This window comes from Opisthorchis viverrini (assembly GCF_000715545.1).
Source record: "Opisthorchis viverrini unplaced genomic scaffold opera_v5_91, whole genome shotgun sequence".
Lineage (NCBI taxonomy): Eukaryota > Metazoa > Platyhelminthes > Trematoda > Opisthorchiida > Opisthorchiidae > Opisthorchis > Opisthorchis viverrini.
In genome coordinates this window covers 1,072,348-1,088,937 of record NW_008751746.1, presented here as the reverse complement: position 1 = coordinate 1,088,937, position 16,590 = coordinate 1,072,348, and positions in this window count along the sequence as shown.

Genomic DNA, 16,590 nt, shown 5'->3' with positions numbered 1-16,590 from the left:
TATATATATCGATGATAGACCATGCTTAAGCAAAGGACAAAGCCTTTGAGTTCTGTACGAACAGTTCCGTATTAATGTCCCTCGAAATTTTTGTGGTTAGCATTACTAATGGCTCTTAGTAGATGTGGAACTGTCGTGCAGCGTTCTCAGACTTTGGGTTGTGTTATCTTTATAGCACGAGCTTTACACGTGGTGTGCTCAACGGTGACCCAACTCCTTTCAAGAAATCGCTCTGAGTGGGACACGACACTGTCTGTTGGACCGTAATGCTCCCACACAAGAAGGAAGAGTACAAAAAAGCGCGTGTGGTGCTTTCTTACACCCTCAGCTCCAACTGCTTGACTTTAAGCCTGTCTTTCAGTGAGTGGTCTTGTGCACTGTTCCCGGATAAATTGCCGGTTGAAAATATGGCGAAATAGTGTACGGGCAGCGTTTGTGACAGCAATGACTTTATGTGACACGTCCCTACTAGATTGTGGACAACAGCACAGCTCACTTCCAGGGAAACTTCCTACGGCGGAACGGATCAGTGATTTCAGGAACCTGAAAATCCGGCAATCAAGGAGCTGTTTTCGGAACACAAGGTGTAAACCACTGCAAATATCTCCGCACCCCAAGTCTGTACTTCAGACTAATTAACCGTTTCAAACCGTAACTTGAAGACGGATGATCTGTGCTCACCCCGTCAAACAGATTGTTGAAAATTAGAGTGGCCAATTTTCGAGCCTATTTGTTGTTGTTAGCAAAAGGTTATAGACAAAATTTCTCAATCGCTCGAACTCTGTCATAATTATCAGTGTTGTACTCAAACAAAGAAGGCAACGGGGGTTTAGGGGAACACTGAACTCTGAAAAAGTCGGCTTGATTGAAGGCGATCCATAAGGTGACAATTACATTAGCCTACTCAAAACAAATCAGTAATATAGAAGTCGCGCCAAAGCGCTAGTGGCATTGCGGACCCCGGGAAATAGCGAACCGCGTGAGAGTGAAGGAAGACGTACGAACAATTAACAGCAAGCTCGGCCGCATTGGCAACTCTCCTATGCCCCGGTGGGTACCTTATGACGAGGCAAGCGAATGGTTATGGACCCTGACAGATATGGATGTTACGCACCCAATAGCGATCCTGCATCTAAGCCACTGCCTTTGTTAAGCAGCTCTCTCGCTCACTGCCGTACCGAACAAACAGAACCAGTTAACGCCAATGCACTTACTCGGTCATCCTCCTCAACGCGTGCCCCTTTTCCCCACATCATCTGTGAACAAAGCTGTAACAGCTGGAACTACTGTGCATCGGTACACAGTTTGCAGCGGAAAAACTGACCAACTGACACATCAGTGAATTCAAAATTCCACTTGTCTAACCACAATCATCCTAACATGAGGTCCTTACAACGATGACCAAGCATTCATAAGGACCCTATTGAATTTCCCCAAAAAGTATTCTTTTGGAATACGAGGGAATTCAGCCAACTCCAGTTTGGCCGTAGAATGCGCCGTCTTCTAGCAGAGTAGAGCACTACAACAAAAACTGGCTGCAAAGCTCACTGACAAGCTCAATTCACCTCAATGAAGGGTTTCCCATGCATACAACACATTTTTCCGTGTGGCTGTGACCTTGAAAAACCAAATACGGATATTGTTAGACAGTTACTCGGTACCTAACATCAAGCGATTGAATATAACCGTCACAAACGTGGATCAAATGACTGGTCATCTGTGGTTTCACAGGACTTCAAAAACACGAAGGCTTATCCAGTGCACGATGACCTCCGCTCAGCAATGCGGACCAGATACAACAAGGGAAACTTAATCTTCTTTCATATTCATCTCCATGACCACATACATACACATCTGATGCATCCTGTCATCATGCTAATTCAAACTTGGTGCAATCACGGAGGTGCCAAGTTCGGTTCAAGGCGGACAGAGGAATAGAGCGTGGAGTAGAAGTTTGGAATGCAAAAGGGCGAGGTGGTAGGATGATGCATGCAGTATGGGAACAGCTTTCTAATCGCAATTTTCTAATGGTGCAGTGTTTCAGACGGAACACAAGGGACTGCCACGGTGTCATTTGCCCAGTCTTGCACACGGTGGTGCTGGACCTGGGTCGCCTTGACAATCGAGGCACAGTGGTAACAAAAAGGAAATACTGCATTACAATGAATGATTCATATTGTTCGCTTTCAAGCTGTTCGTATGTGTCAAAATTTCAGCCCGTTTTTCTTCCGAGCGTTTATCAGATAAATTCTCTGAGAATCTTCACCGAAAGTTTTGCCATCTCTCCCAGTGCAACTGACAGTTTTTTTTTGGTTCCCTGAGGATAGCTTTAGAGATACAGAATATCAATATTTGGGAGTTCATCCATTTTTGACATGGGTACTTTCGAAAAATTGACACTAATGCGAAAGAGTTTGTCAGAAGGGATCCATATCACAACGAGAGATTTGTAGGAATGATACAGTAAAATAACCTCACCAAAGATGGTGTATCAAGGGAAGGGGGCCCGCTTGACCTGTCTTGATATGATCTTCATTCCAGAACGCAGTTCTTAAGAGTTTGCACTGTGAAAATTGTCAGCTTACAACGCAAAATATTTTCAACAAACTCAAAAGATGAACGCGTAATCATAAATTTTTTTCCCAGTTCCCATGCGATATGAAGTCATACAAATTAATTGATCGGATGGCTTGCAACAAATGACCGAAAAGGTTGTTGGATTGCACAGCGATTCTAGGACAAAAAATAAATTTTCCATCGGATCAAATTTCACTCGGATTACAACGGTTAGACTGGCTGTTGGAATACCAGCATTTCCGAGTCACCTGCTAAGGTCAACCATTCATCTAGTGAAGTTGATTGTCAGCCTGCGTGAAGTGGAATTAAGTTCACATATATCGCTTCTATGAAACAAGTACTAATAGAACGCAAGGTTGCCTCCTGCAGTTCATCAAAGACTGATCACCAAATTACGAATCAGATGTGGTTACTCACTGTCAGCGCCACCCATCACCTTGACTTTTATGACACATGCCGACATAAAGGAACATTAAATCACTTGTTGATTCACGGAAGGTCAGGTTTTCTCAAAATTTAGTTCAACCGGCTTTTATTAAAATAGAATCACGTGAGCGTGATAGTCTGTTAGTATAAAAAAGAAAGTAACCAATCAATGAATATTGCAACGAAATGCAGTAAGGTGGATTCACAACAACTAAGTAACCGAATCCCAAAAAGCCCATGAGGTGAGCCTAGAGGGGTCGGTTAATAGTCTCAGGCTGAATACCGAAAACACGTTCGTGTGTTTGAGTTTTTTGGCATACAACGCAAAGTCATTTTAACCGTCCAGTAAAATTCAAAGCCTCTGACCTGGGGCATAGTCCACAAGGGTCGACGACTATTCACATAAAATATTCTGACTGATTAGTTGTAGGTGGTTGGGGTTCGCGTTTGTAGGATTCGCATTCACATCAGTCTCAGTCGAGCGACCTACTGCTGTCCTGGGGCAATTTTTCTGGTGAGCCCATGCCAAAGGGAGAGGGAGAGCACTGGACACGAGTTTTGCTCTTATTAGAGCTTATCTATCAGCAGTGCATACTGGTCGAGCACTGGTTGTTCAAAAGTGCGACGTGAGTGCAAAGTGAGTTGAACATGCGGATCAATCAGTATGCGTGAGGTAGGAAAGGTTTACTAGACCTGACGGGTCATAAAAAGACATCACATCGATTGAAGAATGAAAGAGGAAAAACATGTCCCGAAATCCAAGAAGTTTTTATTTTTTACTCCAAGCTACCAGTGAACGCAAACGATAAAACCAACGATATGGAGTTTTTTCCCTAAAAAACTTTCAAATGGTTGCGACAATAGCCGGATAAAGCCCAGTCCTCTTGCTACGCTAGATTCATGCAAGCAATACTCTACAAAGAACACAATGCTGAAATCTCTTCGATATTCCACTATCGGCTTCAACCTACTTGGATCTCTTCGAGTTTCCGTCAACCATTATGTTCTAAACACGTTTGGGTCTCAAAATCTAGATCAGGATTGCAGTTTCAGTAAACTCGCATGGACGGGACAAAAAGTTAACCTTTTTGAGGCATTCGTCCTCCAAACTTGTTTTCCTTTACTGAAGTACACACATCTTATCTGACCTGTGCCTCCTGAAATTTGTTCCAGAAAAATCACTCAGCTGTTACTACCGTCGCTAATAGTGAGACTTTACCGGTGACCACTGATCGATAACCAGTAAGTCCTAGTGGTAGTGTAACCTGAATACACATATTCAAGTCGGAAGGCACGCAAAGCAAATATGATAATAAGGCCACTCGACACTCGACGTAACTTAACTATTCATTCTATTCTGGAAATGGCAACGAAGCCCTAAGCTCTTCGGAAGCCAAGTCCAGGTACGTGAATCTGATTGGCCTCCACGAAGTTCGAGATCATGGCCATAGAAACGCAGTCACCGAGCACACTAACTACAATCCTAGAAGGAATATTTGAGGACGTGAGTGATTTACTTATCTTGGAATCTGTGTAACCTCCCGCTGTAGTTTAATGCGGTGGCTCGGCCGTACGTAACATATGCCGAGATGCATCTGCCCCGAGGAACACAGTTACCGGTACTTTCTTCATAATGGCACAAACTGCAGAGTGGATAACGTATGACTTGGCAGACTGGTATGGAAGAGATTGCGATAAGTTTGGGTGTCGTTGATGCGGTCTGCCTTCTGTGATACTGCGCTGAAGACATTCAAAGAAATGTCAGATAATGGATGTCAATGACGTTCATGTCTTCGGTTACTCAGTAGATGGCCTAATTCAGCTTTCGGAAGTGCACGCACCCCGGGAAAGCTTGCAATATGTTTGGACCGGATACATGCTTCATCCGCCCTTATTCTCTTTTCACTTTAATGCACTAAATATAATTAGGTGGACTTTATGGCTGTATACCAGTAAGGCGCCAGTGTCATCACTGTCCTGCATGATGAGGATCTTAGTGTGGTAGATGCGGTCAGAGCACGAATCTCCGGTGTCCAGCACGAAAAGCGATGGTTTGGGCACGTACAGCTCATTCACAGTTTTCATTTCCGAAAGGATTCTGCTCTAGGTTCAGAAAACCCCATGAAGGGTGACAGCGAAATGTGAAAACCAGGCACTGGGTGACGTTGACGTCACTCAAACTCCACGATAATCTACGTGTGATCTCCCTGTGCAGTGTTTGAGACGCTGTAATATGTAACTAATGTCTGATGTTAGTAGCATCCGCTGAGGCAGATGACCCATCATCATCCTCATCGACAGCACAACATCAGCATTCAATACTGATGCTTCGCTGCCGTACAACCATGAATTTCGAGAGCCTTATTGTGAAGCAAAAGGTCAAAATTTGACCGGGAAGGAACTTAGTGCAAGCTTAACGCATTAATTCCAATCGGACTACACTTCCAGACATTTATCTGAGCAATCTAGATAGAAAATGACAGCATCGATTAGCAGCCATATCTTGCAGTGTCTCCAACCAGGCGCAGTGGGGACCATGCGACCTCATCCTGGATGGCAAGTCGCACCTAGGCTCTTGGCAATCTCATTCGCGCTCCTCTACCAGGTCATAGGTTGGTCACGTCTCTGCTTCTGACATACAGAATCGGGCACCGAAAAAAGCCTGATACACGGGTCTGTTGGATTCAGGAATATACCAGTTTAGCGGCACAGGTTTCTGCAAGTAGAATTCGCTGCTCATACCCCGCAGATTCAGGCACTGACCCTATGACATAATACAATCGGAACTGGTACAACTTCAAAGGTAAGCGAAATGCACCACTAATTCCAACGCCGCTCCCTGGGATGTAAGTGGCGTGTTCAGTGCCCGCATGTCCAGGAGCATAACCTTACGCTTTGCGGGTGCGAAGTGCATACCAATAAACGCAGCGACTTGGGCCAGTTCATCCACAATCACCTGCAACTTCTCCTCTTCCTCGAAGGTGAGAACGATGTTATCTGCCCATTCCAGAGTACAAGGTTTTCGTTAGCACCCATTAGAACACCCAGGTTTTGAAGGCTTTCCAGTTTTCACCTCACTATCTCGTCGGTCACGAAATTAAACAGGCATGGAGAGGGTGGGAATCCCTGATGGACATCGCTTCGTCTACGGAAGCTTTTGGAGGGATCTCAGAAACGGCTCTCACAAACGTCTGGAAGTCTGAGAATACAAACAACTTATCATGTTTACAAATTTTTGGGGCGCTCCTTGATGGACAAGCGCGTTAAGTGGAACAGATCAAGTCGAATGCGCCTCGGAAATCCAGGAATACTGAAACTTAGGGTCGTTGGTACGTATGACGTTGTTCTATCAACGGATGGTGTAAAGATGTGGTCAGCACAACTCCTACCAGGACAGAATCGTGTCATCTGCTCTCGAGTGGGAGTTCCAGGGGCCAACATAACGCACCGTAAGCACAAATGACTCCAGCAGTCACGTTGCAATGGATGTCAAGCTGATCACCTGTAGTTACCGCACTCACTACGAGCCTTTTTTTCGAAAACGGGTGCTCTCACTGATTTTCCTCAGTTTTCTGGTACAGGAAAAAAGATCAGAAAGGCGGCGAGGACTTCAATTCCATCTTTGAACAATGTGGGTAGGAGACCATCTTGACCAGGAGCTCGGTGGCGCTTCAAGGACCATTTGTAGTCATAAACCTCCAAGGCGCTAAGGGGCTCCACTGTCCTCATCCAGGGTTCGACTTCAGGCGAAATCTTCAAATGAACGGCAACGGTACGCTACGAGAATCGATGTCTGAAGTACTCGGCACAGTGGTCTGTGTTCTTTATTCGAGATGGTGACGTCACCTGATCCTGGGTGGTTTCGCGTACAGAGGCTGTCCTGGACCGACCGCAGGGATCAACTGAAACGGTTTTCGGAAAATCTCTGTTTGGTTGGCCTCTCATTTTCTCAGCCTTCTGTGTCCACAGGCTTCACGGTCGGCGCACAGGCTCACTTTCAATTGACATCTAAAAATCCGTCAGGCCAAATTATGTTCGGGACTGGCGAGAACATTTCCCCTTGATTCGAGCAGCGACGCTGTCCTTTCTAAGCTAGCCCGGTGTCATTGTGCCACAGGCCAATTGCCCAGCACTGTGCGAACAGGTGACGATCTCGTTCCCACATGAATTCGCAGCTAATGGAGAAGAACTTAGGAGAGACACCAGAAGACAAATCTGGTAAATTCGCACTTCTCCTCAAACGCCACTGTCTTGCGATCCGGCTTTTGAGGAACAGGATGCTTTATGTTACCGTATTCGTCCTCCAGTCCAGGTTTATGTGCCCTTGAAGTAACCCAGCCCATGCAAGACCACGGTTCTCAGAAATAACGACAATCTTCTGCTAAATCGGCCGTCCACTGCTGTCATATGACGAGTCATTTGCCTGCGGCAATGAGTAGCGCGGGTAGGGGAGAAAAGAATACTTCTGATGACTTCCTACCTTCCTTACCTGGCAGCATGAAAAAATCTTTCCTCTTAGCTCCATCCGCACAAATGATGAACAAGTGAGGCATGGTGAGGCGTGAAACACTGACTCGAGAGTAGCAAGCGAGGCCGTCGTCTGACAGTGATTACGTCGATAAAATATCCACACACCTTCAGATATCAAAACGACACCACACATATGAACGAGCCACTACTTTAGTGCTCCTGGATTTCCAATGTATATTCGAATCAGTTAACCGAACTTTTGGGACGCGCCCTGCTGCCAAGGCGCGTTGAAACGAAATAGCCTGTCAACGAAATAGAACGCGCTTTGGCAGTCATGAAACACCAAGATTGTTGGGCGTCTGTATGCCAGCACGTAGTCTAGCGTTTGACGGAGGATGAAAATGTGGTCCACATAGCCCCTCCCCGGCCGGAATCCTCTTTGAATTTTTCGGGTTTCGTTTTCACACGCTTTTGTAAGACGTTGCAGATTAGCACAAGATATCTGGATACAATAGGGGTCAAACTAATTTCTCTGTTATTGCCAAACTGTTTTTGAAAATGGGACCCACTATCGACTCGTCCAGGTTGATCGGGACGGTCCCTTTAGCCGAGATGGAAGCAAAACCAGTTAAGCAAGCGCAAGCTGAGGGTTTTGTCTCCATAAACAGGTCAGGGTTGTTTAGGACCAGCAACCTGGTGACACCTGAGGCAACAAAGGTAGTTGATTATATTCCTGGGGTTCCGAATTCACTGTCCATGTGGCGGTTCTGAAATTCGGCTGAGCAACTTCAGGTGGCCGGTTGATTCGTTGTTAGAAGTCTTCATCCCAACTATTCGGGCGCCCTTGTTTTTTTGGAGATACGCCAGTCGTTGTTATCACGGATTAATTTGCTCGTGAAGGCACCTTCGGGCATACTGCGCGCATAAGCTAGAACAGTTTAAGCGAATTCCAAGAACTTATGGCCTTCAACTTTTCAACTTTCTAGACCCAAACATCTAACCCAGCCTGTAAATTAGAGCTACGGTGAGTGTGTTTTACGACCAATAAGGAGCTTCATATGCTGAGTTACGTACGGTATGTGACGGTGATTGTCTCGTATCGGTTGCAATTAACGTCGCCTGAGAATAAGGCATTTAGGGCCTCACACAAGATAACATGTTTAGCCGGAAGGTCAGAAAGCCTTAATGTTACCAAACGAGCAGTGTATTTCTACATTTTCCCTGGAAACCTTATCGAAAATCTAGAATAACCCAACGCGTGAATCGGGTGGAAGTTTCAAAAATACTGTCGGCCGTCAGCCGATGGCTGTGTGGCCAATCGGACTCCAGGGCTGTTCAGCAGCAGGACACCAAGCTGTATAAAGCGTTCATCACGTCCTGACCCACTACTGATAATGTCTATTGTCTATCGGTACAAAGCTGCAAGAGACTACCAGTATCGGCATTAGTTTTAATTTAAAAGCTGAAAAGGGCTGCAAGCAGCGTCTTTGATGAGTTAAGACGCCTTACTTATGCAGTGAAATTTCCAAGCACAAGATAATAGGAACCCAGTTAGTTCCAGGATAAATGTATCGAAGAAGCAGCCCCACAATTGGTGGATTTGTAGAAACCAAAAATAAGAGTGATAATTTTCCGGTCATTGGGCTTTATTCTAGAAGCCAACAAGCAAACGATGTGTTGGCGGATACTGACGTGGAAGCTTAACCCAGAGGCTATGCCAACGCCGGCGCAACCAGCCGCAGTGAAGAAAGAGTCGCTTGAAATTTTTAGGCCGTGACATCTAGATAAGTAAGATGTGGTGAGGTCAATTACTGCACTTGAATCCTACATACTAATTTTGGACAAATAACGTCTATGGGTGAAGCATCAGTGCCAACACTGATGTTGCTGTCATTGATGATGATGATGATGATGATGATGAACGTCTATGGGTGGGTCATCGAGAGCGTGAACTAAAACACCTAAACGGAATCACACAATTGAGATTGGAACCAAAACAGGGGTAAGATGTCTGAAGAGCAGATGCAAAGCAGTAAATGTGAGCAACGCAAGATTGATGACTACAACTGGGAACTAACTACGGGAGAAAGGTCGCTAAATAGGTCAGGAAGTAGATAAAACTGAAGGAAGATGGGCGTCATTGGTAGTCTGGTTTTTATGTGCTGTTGCGTGCAAGGCGATCAGTTCGATGATGACGCGATAGCCAGTGAAATCCAGAATGTTCAGTATTTGTAAAACATGATTTGATATGAGCTGAAACACTGCCAAGGCACCATATGCGGAAGGAAAGGTTACGATTCGCTAAGCTAGGGTGTATTCAGCATCGATTCGATGCAAAGCCATCGTTTAGGGGACATGCGTCCAACACAAAAGTGCGCCTTCCATCCACTAACATGCAAAAGCCAGATAGCCCTACAAGTCCACACTAATATAGTGTTGTTCATATGTGGCATGACCAGATGTGGAATTCGCAAAAACTCCTAGGCCTGGACAAACAGACCTTGAAACAACGTGATTTCATCTTGTCGATCAAAGGAGACGGGGTCCATAGACGAGGTCTGACAACCAAACGCATCAGCTACCGTTATCCACGTCTGCCGACAAAAGTTGGGGAAAGGTTGGAATGGACAAGCAAAGACGTTGCGAAAATGCATGAGGAAGTTAACTGCTGAGCAGTTGTTTTTTCCCAACGCCCAGGCTGGGACTTAGATCTTTCACGTACCTATGACTGACAGAAACAAACAATATAGCAAAAGTTGTAGTCGTCACTACCTCAAAATAAAACGATAAGAACCAGGAGTACATTAAGTACGTTAAGAAAAGTACATTAAGAAGAGGTGGGATACTATCCTCTTTTTTCCACATATCTTGTTTCATACTTTCGCTTCTACTTTCCATGATCATCAGGATTGACGACTACCCCTGACTATGAAGCAGTGTGTGAGCAAGTACTTTAGGTATGTAAGTACTAGTACTAAGGTTGCGGAATACTAGCAAGTTCACTTGTTTTTCATCTGCTCGCCGGGTTTGACAATTACTGTTAATCAGATAAAGATCATGTCCGGAACGGTTTAAACTTTTCGGTTCACTTGCGACATATTTATGTGTACACCGTATTCGCGCATGCATGCACGAAATGATGACCAGAGTAAGTTATTATCACCAGCAAATTTTTTTCACCGTGAAAAGACGGGAGCTAAAGTATGGAAATCTACTCAGTTGTGTTGCGACTTCACTTAGGTTACTAAATGATTCAAGAGGAGGACCGACCCAACCACATCTGTAAGCTCGCGAGTTCAGAAACCACCGAAATAACCGCGCGATATGGAAGGTATTGATCTTGACCTCTTAAATGAATGTATGCGATAAAGGCAACAACAAATGCACCAATAATAGGAAGAGAACGTCACCAAATTAGACCTAGATTTGCTTCAATGATTCAAATAAGCCTTTGAAAAAATGTCAATTACCCAGAAATTCGCAACTGAAATCGGCACTCATTAAAAAACATTGATTCCGCGGTGGGAAAAACTAACTACTTACCGATGTTTGATGGTTCAGTAGTCCGTTTCGTATCACAACGTTACAAACAACAGTAAGGTCGAATTTGGAGCTTGGCAAAGTGAGAAGTAATGATGTTGTTACATCCACCAATTCTTGGCACACACGATGAGAATTTTCAGAACAGGAAGATGTCTGTCTTGTATCGCATACATGCTCGGAAAGACATGGGCCGATCAGCTTTTCAATAACTAACATTGCACCTTTTGGCAAACGAGATATAGCCCGACATAGCTTTGTAGCCGCAACCCTTACGACCAGATTTCGATCATTAAGAGCAACTCTGAGCATGTCAAAAAACCGCAGCGGTACTCCGCAATGAATGAAGGATGGATGTGGTTGTTTCTGTCTTTGACAGCCAACTGCATCAACAAGCATTGATGCGATTTCAAGACAGCATACGAGAACATTGAAATTCCTGGATTGCATTAGAAAGTTGAGAAGAGTGATTATTGTCTCGATGGGCCGCGGGTTGCGTATTAGTTCGTCGCTGTTTAGAGAAAAATCTTTTTCGCCCTCTGGCAACTCAATTTCAGTTATTTTTGAATTCGCCAGATGTGTAGAGATGTTGTCTCGTAACTCTTCAGCTGCCAGATACGCGTTCAATGCTTTCCGGTTATAGGCGCTATCCATCGTATAACTCCTCATTGTTATGTCTCGGATCATGTTTTCGAAGGCATTGCGGGAGAGAAACATACGGACATCTCTGTAGGAAATCGGGATATTCTTATCATCAAGCGTCGTAGAGCAAGAGGAGCAATTGTCATCATCAGGTGCAGACATGTAACTCCTAAACACGAATGATTTGTTTTCTCTCAAGATGTGTTTCAGTAGTTCAGGATCACAAGCATTAGGCTCGCGCCGAAGAAAGTCATATGTCCATTGCCCCGGCGAATCCAAATTAGATCCAGACAATGTTCTGCTCGGATTTTCTTTAGTCCACATGTGTTCAATTGTGTGTCAGACATCCTCAACAGAGACGGTCACTATGGACTAGGCACATCTTGAAGCAGTCTCCAACTTAGCCAAAAAGAGCACGAACTGAAAAATAATCCTACTAATGGATTGTGGTCTGCAGTAAAAACCACTTTTCTCTGATTGAAGGGTGGACTCGATGATGATGTATGCAACAAGTAAACGTACAAGTCTTCAAGTCGTATGGTACACTTTTTGTCATCAAACAACAGACTCAGACGGTTAACCTAGTTGTAGTGATCATTGACCGTCGACGGTCAATGGGTCCGAGTAGTCAAGGTCGTCCCTTCTAAGGGTAGCTTTCAAAAATGTACAAAAGAAATACCAATAAAATACTAAAGTCCAACGACAAACAACAATATCACTTCAGGGAACGGTTTTTGTCTTTGAGCATAGCTGTCAACTGAATTTCAAAAGAGCATGTGCGTAAAAAATTAAATGGAACCCGTGGTGCAAAAAAGATGTTCGACATGGAAAATGAAGTTCCAAACTCCGCAAGCAACCAGCCTACTAAGTACGACCGAAAAAACGGTTTGTTCCTGGATGGGATATGCAAGTTATTACAGGCGTTAACCAAAAGTAGTCCAACAGGTCATGCAGATCAGAACTTTCCGACAGATATTATTTCGTCCCAATATACTTTGGGGATCTTGTATCGAATGATTATTCCCAGTATGGTATACGTCAACTGAGCGGTCCACCAATTTTTGCAACTAAAACGCGCGCGGAGTTTCATGTGGTAGAAACTGCGGTTTACTTAGTTCAATAAATTAGACAACTCAAGGGACTCAAATATTCACGGATTGATAAGCAGGATCCAGGTCTTCCCCAAGCTTCTTGGTTCGTTTCTGTTCTTGTTCAGCGGCTACCGTTCGTCTGAAAGGCACAAGGTGTTTCGTCATTCACTTGACGAAGGCCATCTTTCCTCTGCTTGGGAGGAAGCGATTGTCACACCAATCTGCGAAACTGGTGGTCGACTATCGCCTAGCAGCTACAGGCCTATAAGCCTCACAATCGTACTGTGCAAGATGATGGAACGCATTCTGAAGCGAGCTATACTAGGTCACCTTACTTCCAGTGACCTGATATCTCCGGCTCGACACGGATTTCTCCCGAACCGCTCGTGCGTGACAAACATGCTCGTGTTTTTGGATAGCCTAACCCAAGCCAAGGACGAAGGACTCATATCGGATGCCATACTTTTTGACTTCTCGGAAGCACGTGATAGGCACCCGCACGTCCCGCTGCTCCACAAACTCGAGTCTTACGGGATTCAAGCACCGGACAGATCATTCTCGAGCGGCGGTTTCCCTTGGAGTTCCTCCAGGCTCCGTCCTGGGGCCAATGCTGCTTCTGCTCTACGGCAACGACTTCCCAGATGTTCTTGCAAGTCGATGTCTGCTTTTTGCGGACGACTTGAATTCCTGGAGTTCCAGTGCCAGTGCCCTCCAAAAGGATGTAGACGCTGCCAAGCAGCGATCGTTGGACTGTCACCTTCCTCTGAATGACGACAAGTGCGTCCATGTGTCGTTTGGAGGAGACTCAGCCTCTTTTATGCATGGAGAGGAAGGACCAGAAAACATAATGAGGATAGATGCCAAAAAGAATTTGAGCATCTGGGTCTCCTAAACTTGTCCTTCTCACTGCACCATGAAAAATCGACCCGAAAGGCATTCGCAAATTAACGGATGATCCGAGGCACCTTCTCTCGTATTACTCGCATGGACTTCCAAATACTCTATGAGGCCTACTTCGGACCGCTCCTGGAGTATGCAAACCAAGTTGTCTACTCAAGACGCTCGGAAGAGGTCACTCTCATTGAGCGCGTTCGGCGAGCTGCAACGAGAATGGTTGCCGGCCTCAAATCCGTGGACTACGAAAAGCGTCTCACGATGCTTGATCCATTTCCCCTGGAATATCGTCGCCTCGGGGAGACCTAATTCTTACTTATGCCCTGTTCGAACAAAGCTTGGCAAACACGTTTTTCACCACTGACCCAGTAAACTCACGGCGGGGACACACTAAGTAAATTTTTAAGCTCAGAGCACACACATTCATTAGACAAAAATTTTTACCATTTCGGGTAGTAGGGGCGTGGAGTGACCTTCCTCCGACGGTTGCCCGTACCCCTTCTAGAACCCAGTTTAAAGCACCACTAGACATTTATTTACGAAAATCCTCGCGCATACTGCCCCGTGCTGAAAGCATGAAGAGCAGTGCTACACCTTTTTTCACTTGTGCTCTTCAGGTGAAAGACGGCCGATGAACGACAAGAATAAAACCGACCCGGTAAACTTGGGCAAATGCCCCGATCATGTGTATAAATCCGTGATCCGTGAAGCAAAAAAATGTAGCGCTCTCCTATAAGTTCTCAGTGCGAGGCAGTACGCTTGTCAGCTCAAAGACTCGCAAGAAAGTCTCTAATAGTGCTTTTAGCTAATTTCTAGGTGGAGTGTAGACAACCGCGGGACGGGGGTTATTTCATGGAGCAACCACCCGAAATGAAAACAATTTCCCTGATGAAAACGTTTGCTCGGAGCTTCAAAATATTCCTAAAATATTCCCACCATGAGTTAGCTGAGTCAACGGTGAAGATCTTGTTGGCTTGGTCTTATTCAAACAGGACGTGATTGCGAAGTTGGCCCCCTCGAGGGAGACGATAAACCTAGGGGAAGGAGTCGAAGACTACGAGACGCGTTTCATTGCCCATGGATTTAAGGCAGGCACCCTTCTCCGTGGCAGATCGCTGGACAAGCTGAATGAGGGCTAAGCCCTTTTGTGACCTGAGTAGAAAACTTAGTCGGCATATTCCAGAAGCGGCCTCACGGAGAATTTGGAAGTCCATGCGATACGGTACGCCTAGTCATCCGTACAACTGCGAATGCCTTTTGAGCCGATTTCTCATGATGCAGTCAGAACGGCATGTTCGAAAATGGCCATATAGCCTAATCCTTTTTGGGATCTATCTTCGTGATGTTTTCTGGTCTCTTACACCATCCACGACAAGGGCGTTCGCTGAGTCTCCTCCGAATGACATGTGAACGCACCTTTCGCCATTCAGAGACATGTGCCGGTCCAACAACCACCTATTCCCGGCGTTTACACCCGTCTGGAGGGCACCGACATTGGAACTCCAGGATTTCAAGTCGTCCGCAAAAAGTGGACATGGTCGTTGCCGTAGATCGAAAACAGCAGCGGTCTCAAAACGGAGCCTTGAGGAACTCCAATGGAGACCGGCGCTGTAGAAGAGTAGGTCAAGCCTATTTTCACTAGGAATATTTTATCCCATAGGCACACCGTAATACAGTGTAGAATTTTCCATTGATCCCCATGAAACGCTAGTATGTGGAGCAGCGGGACGTGTAGGAATCTATCGAGTGCTTGCGAGAAATCGGAATATATGCCACCGATACGTATCCCTTGTCCTTGGTTCGGGTTAAGCTGTCCATAAATACGAGCATGTTCGTCATGCAAGAATGGTCTGGGAGAAATCCGTGTTGAACAGGAGATACAGCGTTGTTGGTAGTAGGCCTATCTAAGATGGCTCGCTTCAGAATTCGCTCCAACATCTTGGGCAGTATCCTAGTGGTGTTAATGGGCCCGTAGCTGCCGGTCGACAGTCGGTCACCAGTTCTCAGATTGGTGTGACACTAGCTTCCCTCCACACAGAGGCAAAGTTGCTCTCTTCCAGCGAGGGCAGGTAGAAACGCAACGCCAGTGTGAACGGAGCTTTCTCCAGGATTCTTGGTTGGAACTCCTCTGGCCCTAGCACGCACAGTAAGTATTTCTTGCGCAAGAAAAAGTGCAAATCAAGCCGGTCAGAAGCCGTTCGTAGTTACGCATTGACAAAATCAGGTGTGACAATGTCACTGATGCAGGACAAACTAGCAGTGTCCTCTGTAGACTTGAGATACTACTAATAGGCCACTCCTGGGCTCATAACCCTCATGAAAAGGCGGTTGGATTACTTATGCGGCAATGCATTACGTAGTAAAACAGTACCTTTTTGTCCTTCCTGGCTAGGTCAGGAATGGCGGATTGTTTTCATACTTCTTCTTTGCGGATTTATAACTTATAGCGATTCCGCATCCGACGAAATGCAAGCTCATCTTCTGTACCTTTCTTAGTCAACATTTTGAAAATAGCTGAGTTCTGTTTCCAGCAGACATTGAATACTTTCAGGTAGAATGGAGTCTATCCAACTGCGTAAAGGTATTTTTGGAACAGACATCACGTCAGCCTCATGACTCCATGGACAATGGTCTTGTATAACTCTTCCGCTGAGGCTGGCCCGAGATTAACTGCTTCAGAAGGATGCACATTCCTGAGAAGTCTGCAGGGCAGATGTTTTGAATACACGCTTGTGGTTCAAGATTTTTGCCATGCAGCAGATGAATGTCAAATGTCAGCACGACGTGGTCACCATGTCCCAGTGGAGCGTTAATTATTGCCTGATCAGAAGGGGCGGTAGTTCGCATGCGCAGTACCCAATTTTTTCACTTCGCACCCGCAAAGCGTAAGGTTATGCTCCTGGATATGCGGGCACTGAACACGCCACTTACATCCCAGGGAGCGGCGTTG